The sequence below is a fragment of the Magnolia sinica genome, chromosome 16 (genome assembly GCF_029962835.1).
Source record: "Magnolia sinica isolate HGM2019 chromosome 16, MsV1, whole genome shotgun sequence".
NCBI classification, from domain to species: Eukaryota; Viridiplantae; Streptophyta; class Magnoliopsida; order Magnoliales; family Magnoliaceae; genus Magnolia; species Magnolia sinica.
In genome coordinates, this window is record NC_080588.1 from 16,911,564 (window position 1) to 16,922,061 (window position 10,498).

General features: G+C 39.0%; 1 protein-coding gene across 1 annotated transcript in view; it reads right to left on the reverse strand.

The window, feature by feature from the left end:
• LOC131229713 (glycine-rich RNA-binding protein 3, mitochondrial-like) overlaps positions 1-8,520 on the reverse strand; it is a 32,603-nt gene extending 24,083 nt beyond the window's left edge. The window contains exon 1 of the mRNA XM_058225706.1: positions 8,361-8,520. The gene's annotated coding sequence lies outside the window, so the exon portion shown is untranslated. The remainder of the gene's footprint in view (positions 1-8,360) is intronic.
• Positions 8,521-10,498: the final 1,978 nt, after the last annotated feature.

Genomic DNA, 10,498 nt, shown 5'->3' on the forward strand with positions numbered 1-10,498 from the left:
TTTTTGTTGAAAAATCAACAAATTTATTTTCCCACCTCTACCCCTAAGAAAGGAATTTTTCCCACAGTCGTGGAAAATGAATTTCTCAAGAGTTAAACACAAAAGTGCCACCGCCCATCTCCAATCGCCTCAAATGTGTCATATGCAAATATTCCACCGTCCATCTTCTATTTTGTCACGCGTGCCACCATCCATCTTCACTTGGACCCAACATGTACAAAGCACCTTACATGTGCCGTATGTGCCAACTTTCCATTGTCCATCTTCAGTTGTATAGTACATGTGCCACTATCCATCTTTCGTTTGCGGCCCACAAGTGCAAAGCTCCCATATGTGCCACTGTGCCACATGTATCATTGCCCATCTTCAATCACTCTACATGTGATGCATGTGCCAATGTGCCAATGTACCTATGTGCACATGTGCCACCATCTACCTTCAAATGTCCACGTGTCAAATGTGCTAATGTGTCGCTTGTGTCACATGTGCCATCATACAACTTCAAGCGCCCTCATTTATCATGTGTGACACGACACCATTAAGCTTAAGCACCCACGAGTGCCATAGTCTATCTTCAAGCATTCCATATCATGTGTTAATCTGTCACATGCTAATAACCACCAGGATTTTTTTTATTTGACCAATCAATGAATTGAGAAACACCCCTCAATTTTTTTTAGGCAAATCTTATTTATAAAAACGAACATGGAAAAAAAAGTTTCCTTTCCCATAGTTTCCCGGAAATAAGGTTTACCAAGAAACAATGTTTCTTTTCCCACACTTTCCACAAATCCAAACAAGCCTTTGGCTTTTATTATCTTGAAAAAATAAAAAATAAAAACTGATGACAATCTAGCAAAGTAAGATGATCCATACACACATAAAGCCACCAAACGCCAGATAGCATTATATGCAAATCAATCAAAACCATACAAATCGTCGGACCATAAAAATGGATCATAACTGAAGAGTCACGCTAAGCTGATGATCTTAACTCTCCGATTAGCAGCTGCAAAATAAACAGTAATAACGAAAAATGTGGAAGTCCAAATTCAGGAAACAAATGTCTATTAGGTGAAGACTATGAATGCCCAATCAATCTAATTTTGGCTTATGATCCTTCTACAGCGGAGATGATGGTTTGGCAATTTGGATTGACGTAAAGGTATGCCATGTTTATGGCACCTATGTGCATGAATGATGATTTGCATACTTAACAGCATAGAATAACTCATCTTTATGGATACCAAAGTTTCATATAATAGTCTAGTGGTCAAGTGTGCTGTAACGGTAACATTGGGAGCAACAGCCTGGACCGTTACTAATTTTTTTTCCAAAAAATGTTGGAAAAAATCCAGAATATTGAGAGGATTCCAAATATGTATTCTTGTGTGGTTTTAAACATGCTTATGATGGTGTAATGATCCACTCTTTGGTAAGAATGTTGTCCCAGCCTATCTGATGATTTTATTAACTTGGCAGGCTTATATTGACCCCAAATTGGCACAAAATTAATGCAAGCTATGATAATCATCAATACACATCTCTAAGCATTTGACATCATAGTTCCCCCTAAGTAATTTTAAGAAAAAATAGAAAGTAAATTCAGATGAATAGTGTCCCTAGTTTGGGAGACCACTTGAATGCCCCTAAATTGGCCCAAAATTCATGAAGGCTATGGTACTCATTCCACTAATGCATGTCCTTCAGGATTTGATATCATCTCCCTAAGTAATTATGAGAAAAAAAATGGAATTAAATTTGGATGAATAGTGTCACCAACTTAGGGGACCACTTGACCGCCCCCAAATCGGTCCCAAATTCAAGCAATCATTGGGACCCATCCCACTAATGCATATCCCTAGGCATTTGACATCTTAAAAATTATAAGAAAAATTAAAATTAAATTCGGAATAATAATGTCGCCAATTTGAGGGCCACTCAAATGCCCCCAAATCGGCCCAAAATTCACGGAATCAATGGCACACATACCACTAATGCAATCAGCCCTAAATTATGCTCATTTCATCATCCGACTATGAGATCTATGGACATTTATTGGATGGTGAAGTTTTAAAAATATCCAATGGCCCTATTTCAAACACGCTAATTTTGGGACTGTGACTTAGCAACAGTGTGTCCCACAATTTAATTGGATTATTTTGAGTTACGATATGCCATGTATGCAATTTTGTGAGTACAAGTATATCAAGTGTCATGCACCACTTAAGTACCATATGATCTATATCACTCCCCTTTTTAAAAAAAGTGTGTGTGTGTATGTGTGTGTGTGTGTGTGTGTGTGTGTGAGAGAGAGAGAGAGAGAGAGAGACCTAAGAGGAGAAGAGCCTAGAGAGGGAGGGTAGTGTGAGAGAGAGAGACGTTGCATGCAAGAGGAGGAGAAAGAAGAAAAAACAAGAAGAAAGTCTCTTCTTTTTTTTAAAAAAAAAAAAAAGATTTTCAAATATCCTATGCATAGCAGCCCATTACAGTCCAATTTTTTAAGTGGGGGCCATTACGACCTCGTAAAGGGTAACAGTACATGCCATTACCGTTACATAACGGCCATTATATGAGACATTCTTGGTAGTAGAGTGTGGAGTTTCATGGGATCCATACCAATCTCTACGTGCATAGCATGTTATATCTTTGACCTAAATTTATGATAAAAGCTCAATGAAGTGTTATTTGCCTCTAAAAAAACTCTTTTCTTTTCGTTATGGATATTAATTTTTAAAATTTGATAACAAATTTGTCATTCTACATCTCTCATACAATCATGTTCTCATCACCCATCATTCCCTACCCCTCCATGTCGTCAGGTTTATCATTGCACTCCAAAAGCTTATAAACCTCGCACTCCTAAAGCTTATGAGGCTGTTGGAGATCAGGCAGTGAATAGTGTTGGCAACATGGTATGTTTTTCTCCTTTTAGATAATAGACTTCATTGGAAAACACTACACTTTCACTTAATATCAGATTTGAGGGAGTTATTTAATACTCTTGTAGCTTGTGACACTTGATAAATTGTACATGTACTGAGAAATTATATATTAACATAAATTAAACCAAGAAAATTCTAGAATGTAATGTCGTTGAGTCACAGTCCCAATATCAGATTGGTTGAACAATACTAACCTTTGATTCATGGACACTTTGTTGAAATAGGGTCGTTGGATATTTTTCATTTTCAACCATCCAATAAATGCCCAACAATCATATTATCAAATAAGCATAATTTGTTAGTTCATGACACCTAAATTGGACCCATAATGTGGGCAGTTTAATTTCAATTGCATGTATCCACATGCAACTTCCAAGTGCCTAAGAATCATTCATCATGCTCTAACACAATTTCAAAAGTTTTTATTGATTAAAAAAACAGTGGGGCGAGCGAGGCACTATAGTCTAGGCCTTGTTTCAATCAAAGCACGATAGGCTAGGCATTATAGTCAAGGGCTCCAAGTCCAAGGGGCCATTTGGCATTCTCTACAAATGAGAACTTGCTTATTTCTTAAAAGAAAAATCTATTTCCAAAATTAGGTTGTTTGGTAATGGTCTAATCTTACATCCTACTAATTTAGAGATAAGAGATTTTACCTCTTAATTCTTTAGGTATGAAAGGGTGTACCTTTTTTTAAGATCTGATTTTGCTAAAGTGGGTAGACATTTTAGGGATTTTTTTGGAACAAGTTTGTCCCTAAACTTTTTAAGAAATTCCCGTTCTCTTCTCTTTACAATCTCTCCCATTGCATCAAAGGTGGGCCCCACATGATGAACAACCCATAATGAAAGCAGGCCACACAAGATAGATGGTCCACATCAAAGGTGGGACCCACATGATGAATGATGGACATTGAAGGACAATTGACATCGAAGGTGGTCCCACATGATGAACAACCCATATTGAAGGTAAGCCAAACACAATAGATGGTCCACATCAAAGGTGAAAGCCGCATGATGGATGGTGGACAGTGAAGGCGGGACCCAGATGATGGACAATTGACATCGAAGGTGGGCCCACATGATGAACAACCCACATTGAACATGGGACACACACGATAGACGGTTGACATCGAAGGTGTGCTACATGACATTGACCCATATTGAAGGTGGGTCCTATACAATAGATGGTCCGAGTGGGCCCACATAATGGAACATTCAAATCAAAGATGGGCCCCATATGATAGATGACCTACATCAAAGTGTGGCCTTGGATGATTGACAGTCTACATTAAGTGGGCGCTGCCTAATGAACCGTCCACATCAAAGGCACATCCCAGATGATGGACGGTGGACATCAAAAGTAGATAAGATGCCCAAAATCAAGCTAATCCAAAACTCAAGTGGACCATACTATTGGAAACTGTAAAATGTGCCAAAACCACCAAATTCAATTAGTATGGCCCACCTGTTTTTTGGATTTGTTCGATTTTTGGGCGCATCCCTTTATCCCAGTTGGGCACACCTTATGAACAAGTCGGATGGCATATAAATGTTATGACGAGCCCCATACACATGATGGATAACCTACATCAAAGTGTGGCACCAAATGATGGATGGTCTACATCAAGTGGACCCCACCTAATGAATGGTCCACATCCAAGGTCACACATGATAGACAGCCCATATCCAAGGTGGCTCAACATGATGGATGGTCCACATCAAAGGTGCACCCCACATGATGGACGGTGGACATCAAAAGTAGACAATACGGCCAAAATTCAGGCTAATCCAAAACTTAAGTGGGCCATACCATTGGAAACAGTGTAAAATGTGCCAAAACCACCAAATTCAATTGGTGTGGCCCACCTATTTTTTGGATATGTTCGATTTTTTGGGGCATCCCTTTATCCTGGTCGGGCACACCTTATGAACAGGTTGAAACATTATGGCAGACCCCATACACGATCTGATTATTATATGGTCAGCATCCTTACGCTTTTCCTTTGTAATGGCCCCAGCACAATCAGCATCACAACTCCCATACCATGTTTTGGGGAATAAAAATAGAGTTATTTTCCCCTCCCCATCTCCTTTGATCATAATATTTGAAAAAATAAGAAGAAAAGAAAAAGGTAGTCTAAAGACCACCCAATAAGATACACCCATACAATCACTCTAACAGCTACCAAAATTGGTACGTACTGGGCCAATTCAAACAATATTTTAAACCTTGTTTAAAAGTTGAAATCACAGGCTTTTTTTTAATTGTAAATAGGAGGTTTTACTGTAAAATGAGAGGTAAAATCAGGGTTTTTTGTGGTAAATAATAGGAGTTTTACCGTAGAATTACGGTTTTTTGTGGTAATTAATAGGTGTTTTACCGTAGAATCAGGGGGTTTTGTGGTAAATAATAAGATACACCCTCTCTCTCTCTCTCTCATTCTCTATGTGCGCGTGTGAGCGCATATTAATAACAAGTTTCTATCATCTTTTAAGATCTTCTATTAACAAACAGATGTTAGCAACCCAAAATCTTTATTTGCAAAAATGATTTAAACCTGGCAGTTTGCTAGGAACCACTTGAGTGATGTCAGCCCATCTTTTAAAAGTTGAAATCACAGGCTTTTTTTTAATTGTAAATAGGAGGTTTTACTGTAAAATGAGAGGTAAAATCAGGGTTTTGTGTGGTAAATAATAGGAGTTTTACCATGGAATTAGGGTTTTTTGTGGTAAATAACAGGTGTTTTACCGTAGAATAAGGGGGTTTTGTGGTAAATAATAAGATACACCCTCTCTCTTCTCTCTCTCATTCTCTGTGCGCACGTGTGAGCGCATATTAATAACAAGTTTCTATCATCTTTTAAGATCTTCTATTAACAAAAAGACGTTAGCAACCCAAAATCTTTATTTGCAAAAATGATTTAAACCTGGCAGTTTGCTAGGAACCACTTGAGTGATGTCAGCCCATTCAAAGTGCACAGGTTGGAGTTTGGGAGGGCTTTCAGAACGTTGCCCAAAAGATTGCCTACAACATCACTATCTACTAACCCATCACCAGAAACACTACGGGGCCGTTTGGATGCTTGCAACATTTCTAAAATGTAACAAAGTTATAGGTGAGATTGTTGCAATTGGTGTTTAGGGGAGGAAACAGGTAACTTTCTCTCAACTTGTGACTTTCTTACAAGAGAATGAGGTGAAAACGATACAGGGAGTTTAGTTGTTTTTCAAGTTATATAGGTAACAGTTAGAATTTTTGAAATCAAAATTTCTAGGAAGAATCGCAGCTTGCATTGAAGAGGCCTACCTACATTTAGACAGAGTGAAGGAGTGGCCATTGAAAAGCTTCTCCCCCTCCAGCGTCTCTGTCTCCTTCTCCCTTTCTCTCGACCTTTGACTTACAGGAGAATTGAGGTGAAAACAATACAGGGAGTTGAGTTGTTTTTCAAGTTATACAGGTAACAGCTGGAATTTTTGAAATCAAAATTTCTAGGAAGAATCGCGGCTTGCATTGAAGAGGTCTACCTACATTCAAACAAAGTGAAGGCTGACCGGCCATTGAAAAGCTTCTCCCCCTCCAGCGTCTCTATCTCCCTCTCTCTGTCTCCTTCTCCCTCTCGCTCAATCTCCTTTTCCCTCTCCCACCGAGCTCCAGCAAAATTGCCTTAAGAAAAATCCTTTCTTTCTTTTTTTGTTTGTTTTCCTTGTTAACGGATGTTGTTTGGCTAGGAGGTGTGCGTAATGGTTGGTGGTCTGTGGGGCCCACCATCTTGTATATGTTGTATACATGCCATCCATCCATTTTTTTTAATCATTTTAGGGCTTGATTCCAAAAATGAGGCATATCTAAATCTCAAGTGGACCACACCACAGTATTAAGCTATAAGTGACTGCTAATGATGGTGCTATGGGCCCCACCATGATTTGTGTTATATTCATGCCGCTCATCCATTTCTTATTATTATTTTAGGGGATCAGCCCAAAAATTAGGAACATCCAACTCTCATGTGGACCACACCACATGAAACGGAGGTGATATAATGGAAATTTTTGCTTGGATATGCTACCTTAAGTTTTTTCCACATTACAAGCATTTTGAAAACATAGGCCCCCACTTTTATGGCCCTCTTGTTGATTAGTTTACCCTAAGAATCGGCCAAACTATTCATTTACATGGGCTCAATAAAATGAAATACTTTTATCCAAGCTTTTTTTATGTATCAATCTGATTTTTCAACAATTTCCTACTACAAGCTCTAGTTGGTGTAAATATATGACTTATTACATTTAAGGCTGTAACTAATTACAGATTATCCAAACACAAAAACTAAGTTACTTGTAAGTAAGTTACAACTTACATCAAAACGGGATAACTTGTAAGCAAGTTACAGGTAACTTACAACTTAAAAAAACTTACAGGCATCCAAACAGAGCCTACTAGAAAATCATTGACCAGAGGATATGCACAGTACAATCAGGTTCCAATTTCAACAATGGTTCAGTTATCTAGATTATGTCTGCTGGGACCCACGGGATGGTGCCTTTAAAAAAAACAGTCACATGTGAAAGGTATGCGCAGTACAACAATGTTAAATCTTTCAATTAATTCATGCCCTGCAACCATTCAAATGGAGCAGTTTGGACAGTTTTCAAAGTTTTGAATGGTTTGTTTCAAATCCAACCAGGAGAGATCCACTTTCTTTTTTGAAATATTTCCCAAAACATCAGTATACAACTGATCATCATTCATCACCAAGAAACTATAAAATGCAGAGACGAATAATATCACCCTTGACCCAAGGATACAAACCGTATAATCGGGTTTCACTTTCTACAAGTGTGGGCCATGGTTCAGTGATTCAGACCATTGGCGAGTTGGGACCCACAGTGGATGGACCACAGCATCAAAAGATTTCCCTAGTAACACAATCCTAAGCTAAAATTTTCACCTGCAAAGAATCGGTTAAGGAGAGAAATGCCAGAACGGTCCACACAAAATGGCCTGGCGTAGGCAGTTCGGATTTCCCAGCCTCGGAGATTGTTAAGACCTTTTCAATCAAGGGTTGTCTGGATCCCAGAAACATGGGCCCCAACTGTAGAAACTGAGCAGAAAACCGAGTATACTTTGCATGTCCTCGAGCTGAGGATCATGCAAGTCAAGTGAAAACCTAGCAGTCGAATCGATTTCCATGCAACCAAAGCGCCGAAAACAGCTCTGGAATCATCTCAGAAACAGGAAATCAGCATCAGAAACTCAAAAAATAATAATAATAATAAATAATAAATAAAAGATTTCAAAATTCCAGCAATCTTCAGGCAAAAGAATCGCATCGATCGTAAATCGGATGGAAGGAGGAAGAGAAACCCTAGGGATCGGAATGTAGGGTTTTGGAAGGAGATGAAAAAAACGCACCTTCGAGAGAGGGTTCTTAAAAATAGGAAGGCTGCTCCAGCAGCTCTCCTCCTCCTTTCTTTCCTTCTTTCCTCCGACAGAAACCCCCGGGCTTTATCGGGGCGAGGGTTTACGAAATGATGTGATCCGAGGGAGATATTTAGAGAAGCTCGGGATGAATCGTGGCCGTCCGATGAAAGTCGCGCCATCCACTCGGGCAAGTGGTGAAATGGGACGCGGATTGCGAGTAGCACTTGCAGTGGGCAGGACCCAGGTTTGGATTTTGAACTGGTCGGGTCAGTGCTTTGTGCTTCCCGGTTTAAAATTTTGATTTCGCAGGGGGCTAGGTCTAGCCTATTGCCAGCCTTTATTGTGTGCAGCGGGGGGTTAATTCAACCCTATGTAACAATGAGAGTTTTTTCCGGCCATATGCCTCACTTTTAAGCCACCAACCTTTCTGTGCCCCTCCAAACTTATTTTACTAAACTATAACCCTTCTGTATGGGTGCATTTTTATCGGTCCAATTTTTAATGCCCCTGCTTATTAGAAATGCAATTTCTGAAAGTTATTATTCCTCTCACACAGTTTAACCCAAGTAGTAAAACCTCTATTTTCTGATTTCTTCTTTCCTCTTGGTGATTATCGACCTTAGCAGAAAAACTCTCATTTTCTGATTTCTCCTCTCTTCTTTGTGATTGTCCACCATAGCAGTAAAATCTATATTTTCTAATTTCTTCTTTCCTCTTTGTGATTGTCCTCCCTAGCAGTAAAACCCTCATTTTCGTTCTATTTTTTCATTTGGTCGACAATACGCTTGTTACATACGTCATTTTCGAGTTTTGTCAACCCCAAATAGGACGAAAATGGTGCCCCCATAAAAGAAGCTACGACTGGCAGGTATATTTCAAAGCCTTGACTTCATTATGTGGACCCCACCGTATTTTATATAATATATCTGCACCGTCCACAGTCCAACTATTTTATTTATACATGTTATGGCATGAGCCAAAAAATGATGCAAATTCAGTGTTCAAATGGCTCACATTGAGGTTTTTTTAATCAATGAACGAAGACCGAAGTGAAATTGAACGAAGATCGGGTGAAATATATCGAGGACTTACTGAAATTGACCGCGAAGTGAGTTAAATTAACCACGAACTAAGTTAAATTGATAGCGAATTGAACTAAATTGACCGCGAATTGAGTTAAATTAACCACGAACTAGGTTAAATTGACCGTGAACTGAACTAAATTGACCGCGAATTGAGTTAAATTGACCGCGAACTAAACTAAATTGACCGTGAAATGAGTGAAATTGACCGAGAACTGAGTGAAATTGACCGAGACCTAAGTGAAATTGACCGACGACTGCTTGAAATTGACATCTTGACTAAGAACTGTGTGAAATTGACCGAGAACTGAGTCAAATTGACCAATAATTACTTGAAATTGACATCATGTTGACCAAGAACTTGCGGAAATTGACCAACAATTTCATGAGCAAGTTCTTGATCAATTTCACTCACTTATCGGTCAATTTAACTCAGTTTACAGTCAATTTCAGTCAGTCCTCGATTTGTTTCACGAACTTAAGCGAGTTCTTGGTCAATTTCACTAAGTTATCGGTCAGTTTCACAATGTTCGTAGTCATTTTCACTAAGTTCGCGGTCAATTTCACAATGTTCATGTTCAATTTAACTGAGTCCTCGGTCAATTTCACGATGTTCGCGGTCAATTTAACTCAGTTGAAGACGTCAATTTTAAATAGTTATCGGTCAATTTTACTTCGTCGTCAGTCAATTTCACGATGTTTGCAGTCAATTTCAGTTAATTCGCAGTCAAGTTCACTCACTTCGCGATGAATTTCAGTCACTTCGCGGTCAAGTTCACTCACTTCACGGTCAAGTTCACTCACTCCGCGGTGAATCTCAATCACTCCGCAGTAAATCTCAATCACTCCGCAATAAAGTTCACTCACTTCATGGTCAATTTCACTCACTTCGTAGTCAAGTTCACTCACTTCGCGGTCAATTTCAATTAGTTCGTGACCAATTTCACTTAGTTCACGGTCAATTTCATGATGTTCTCGGTCAAATATGCAACACGTAACTCAGAAAATTGATTGCGAACTGAGTGAAATGACCACAAACATTGTGAA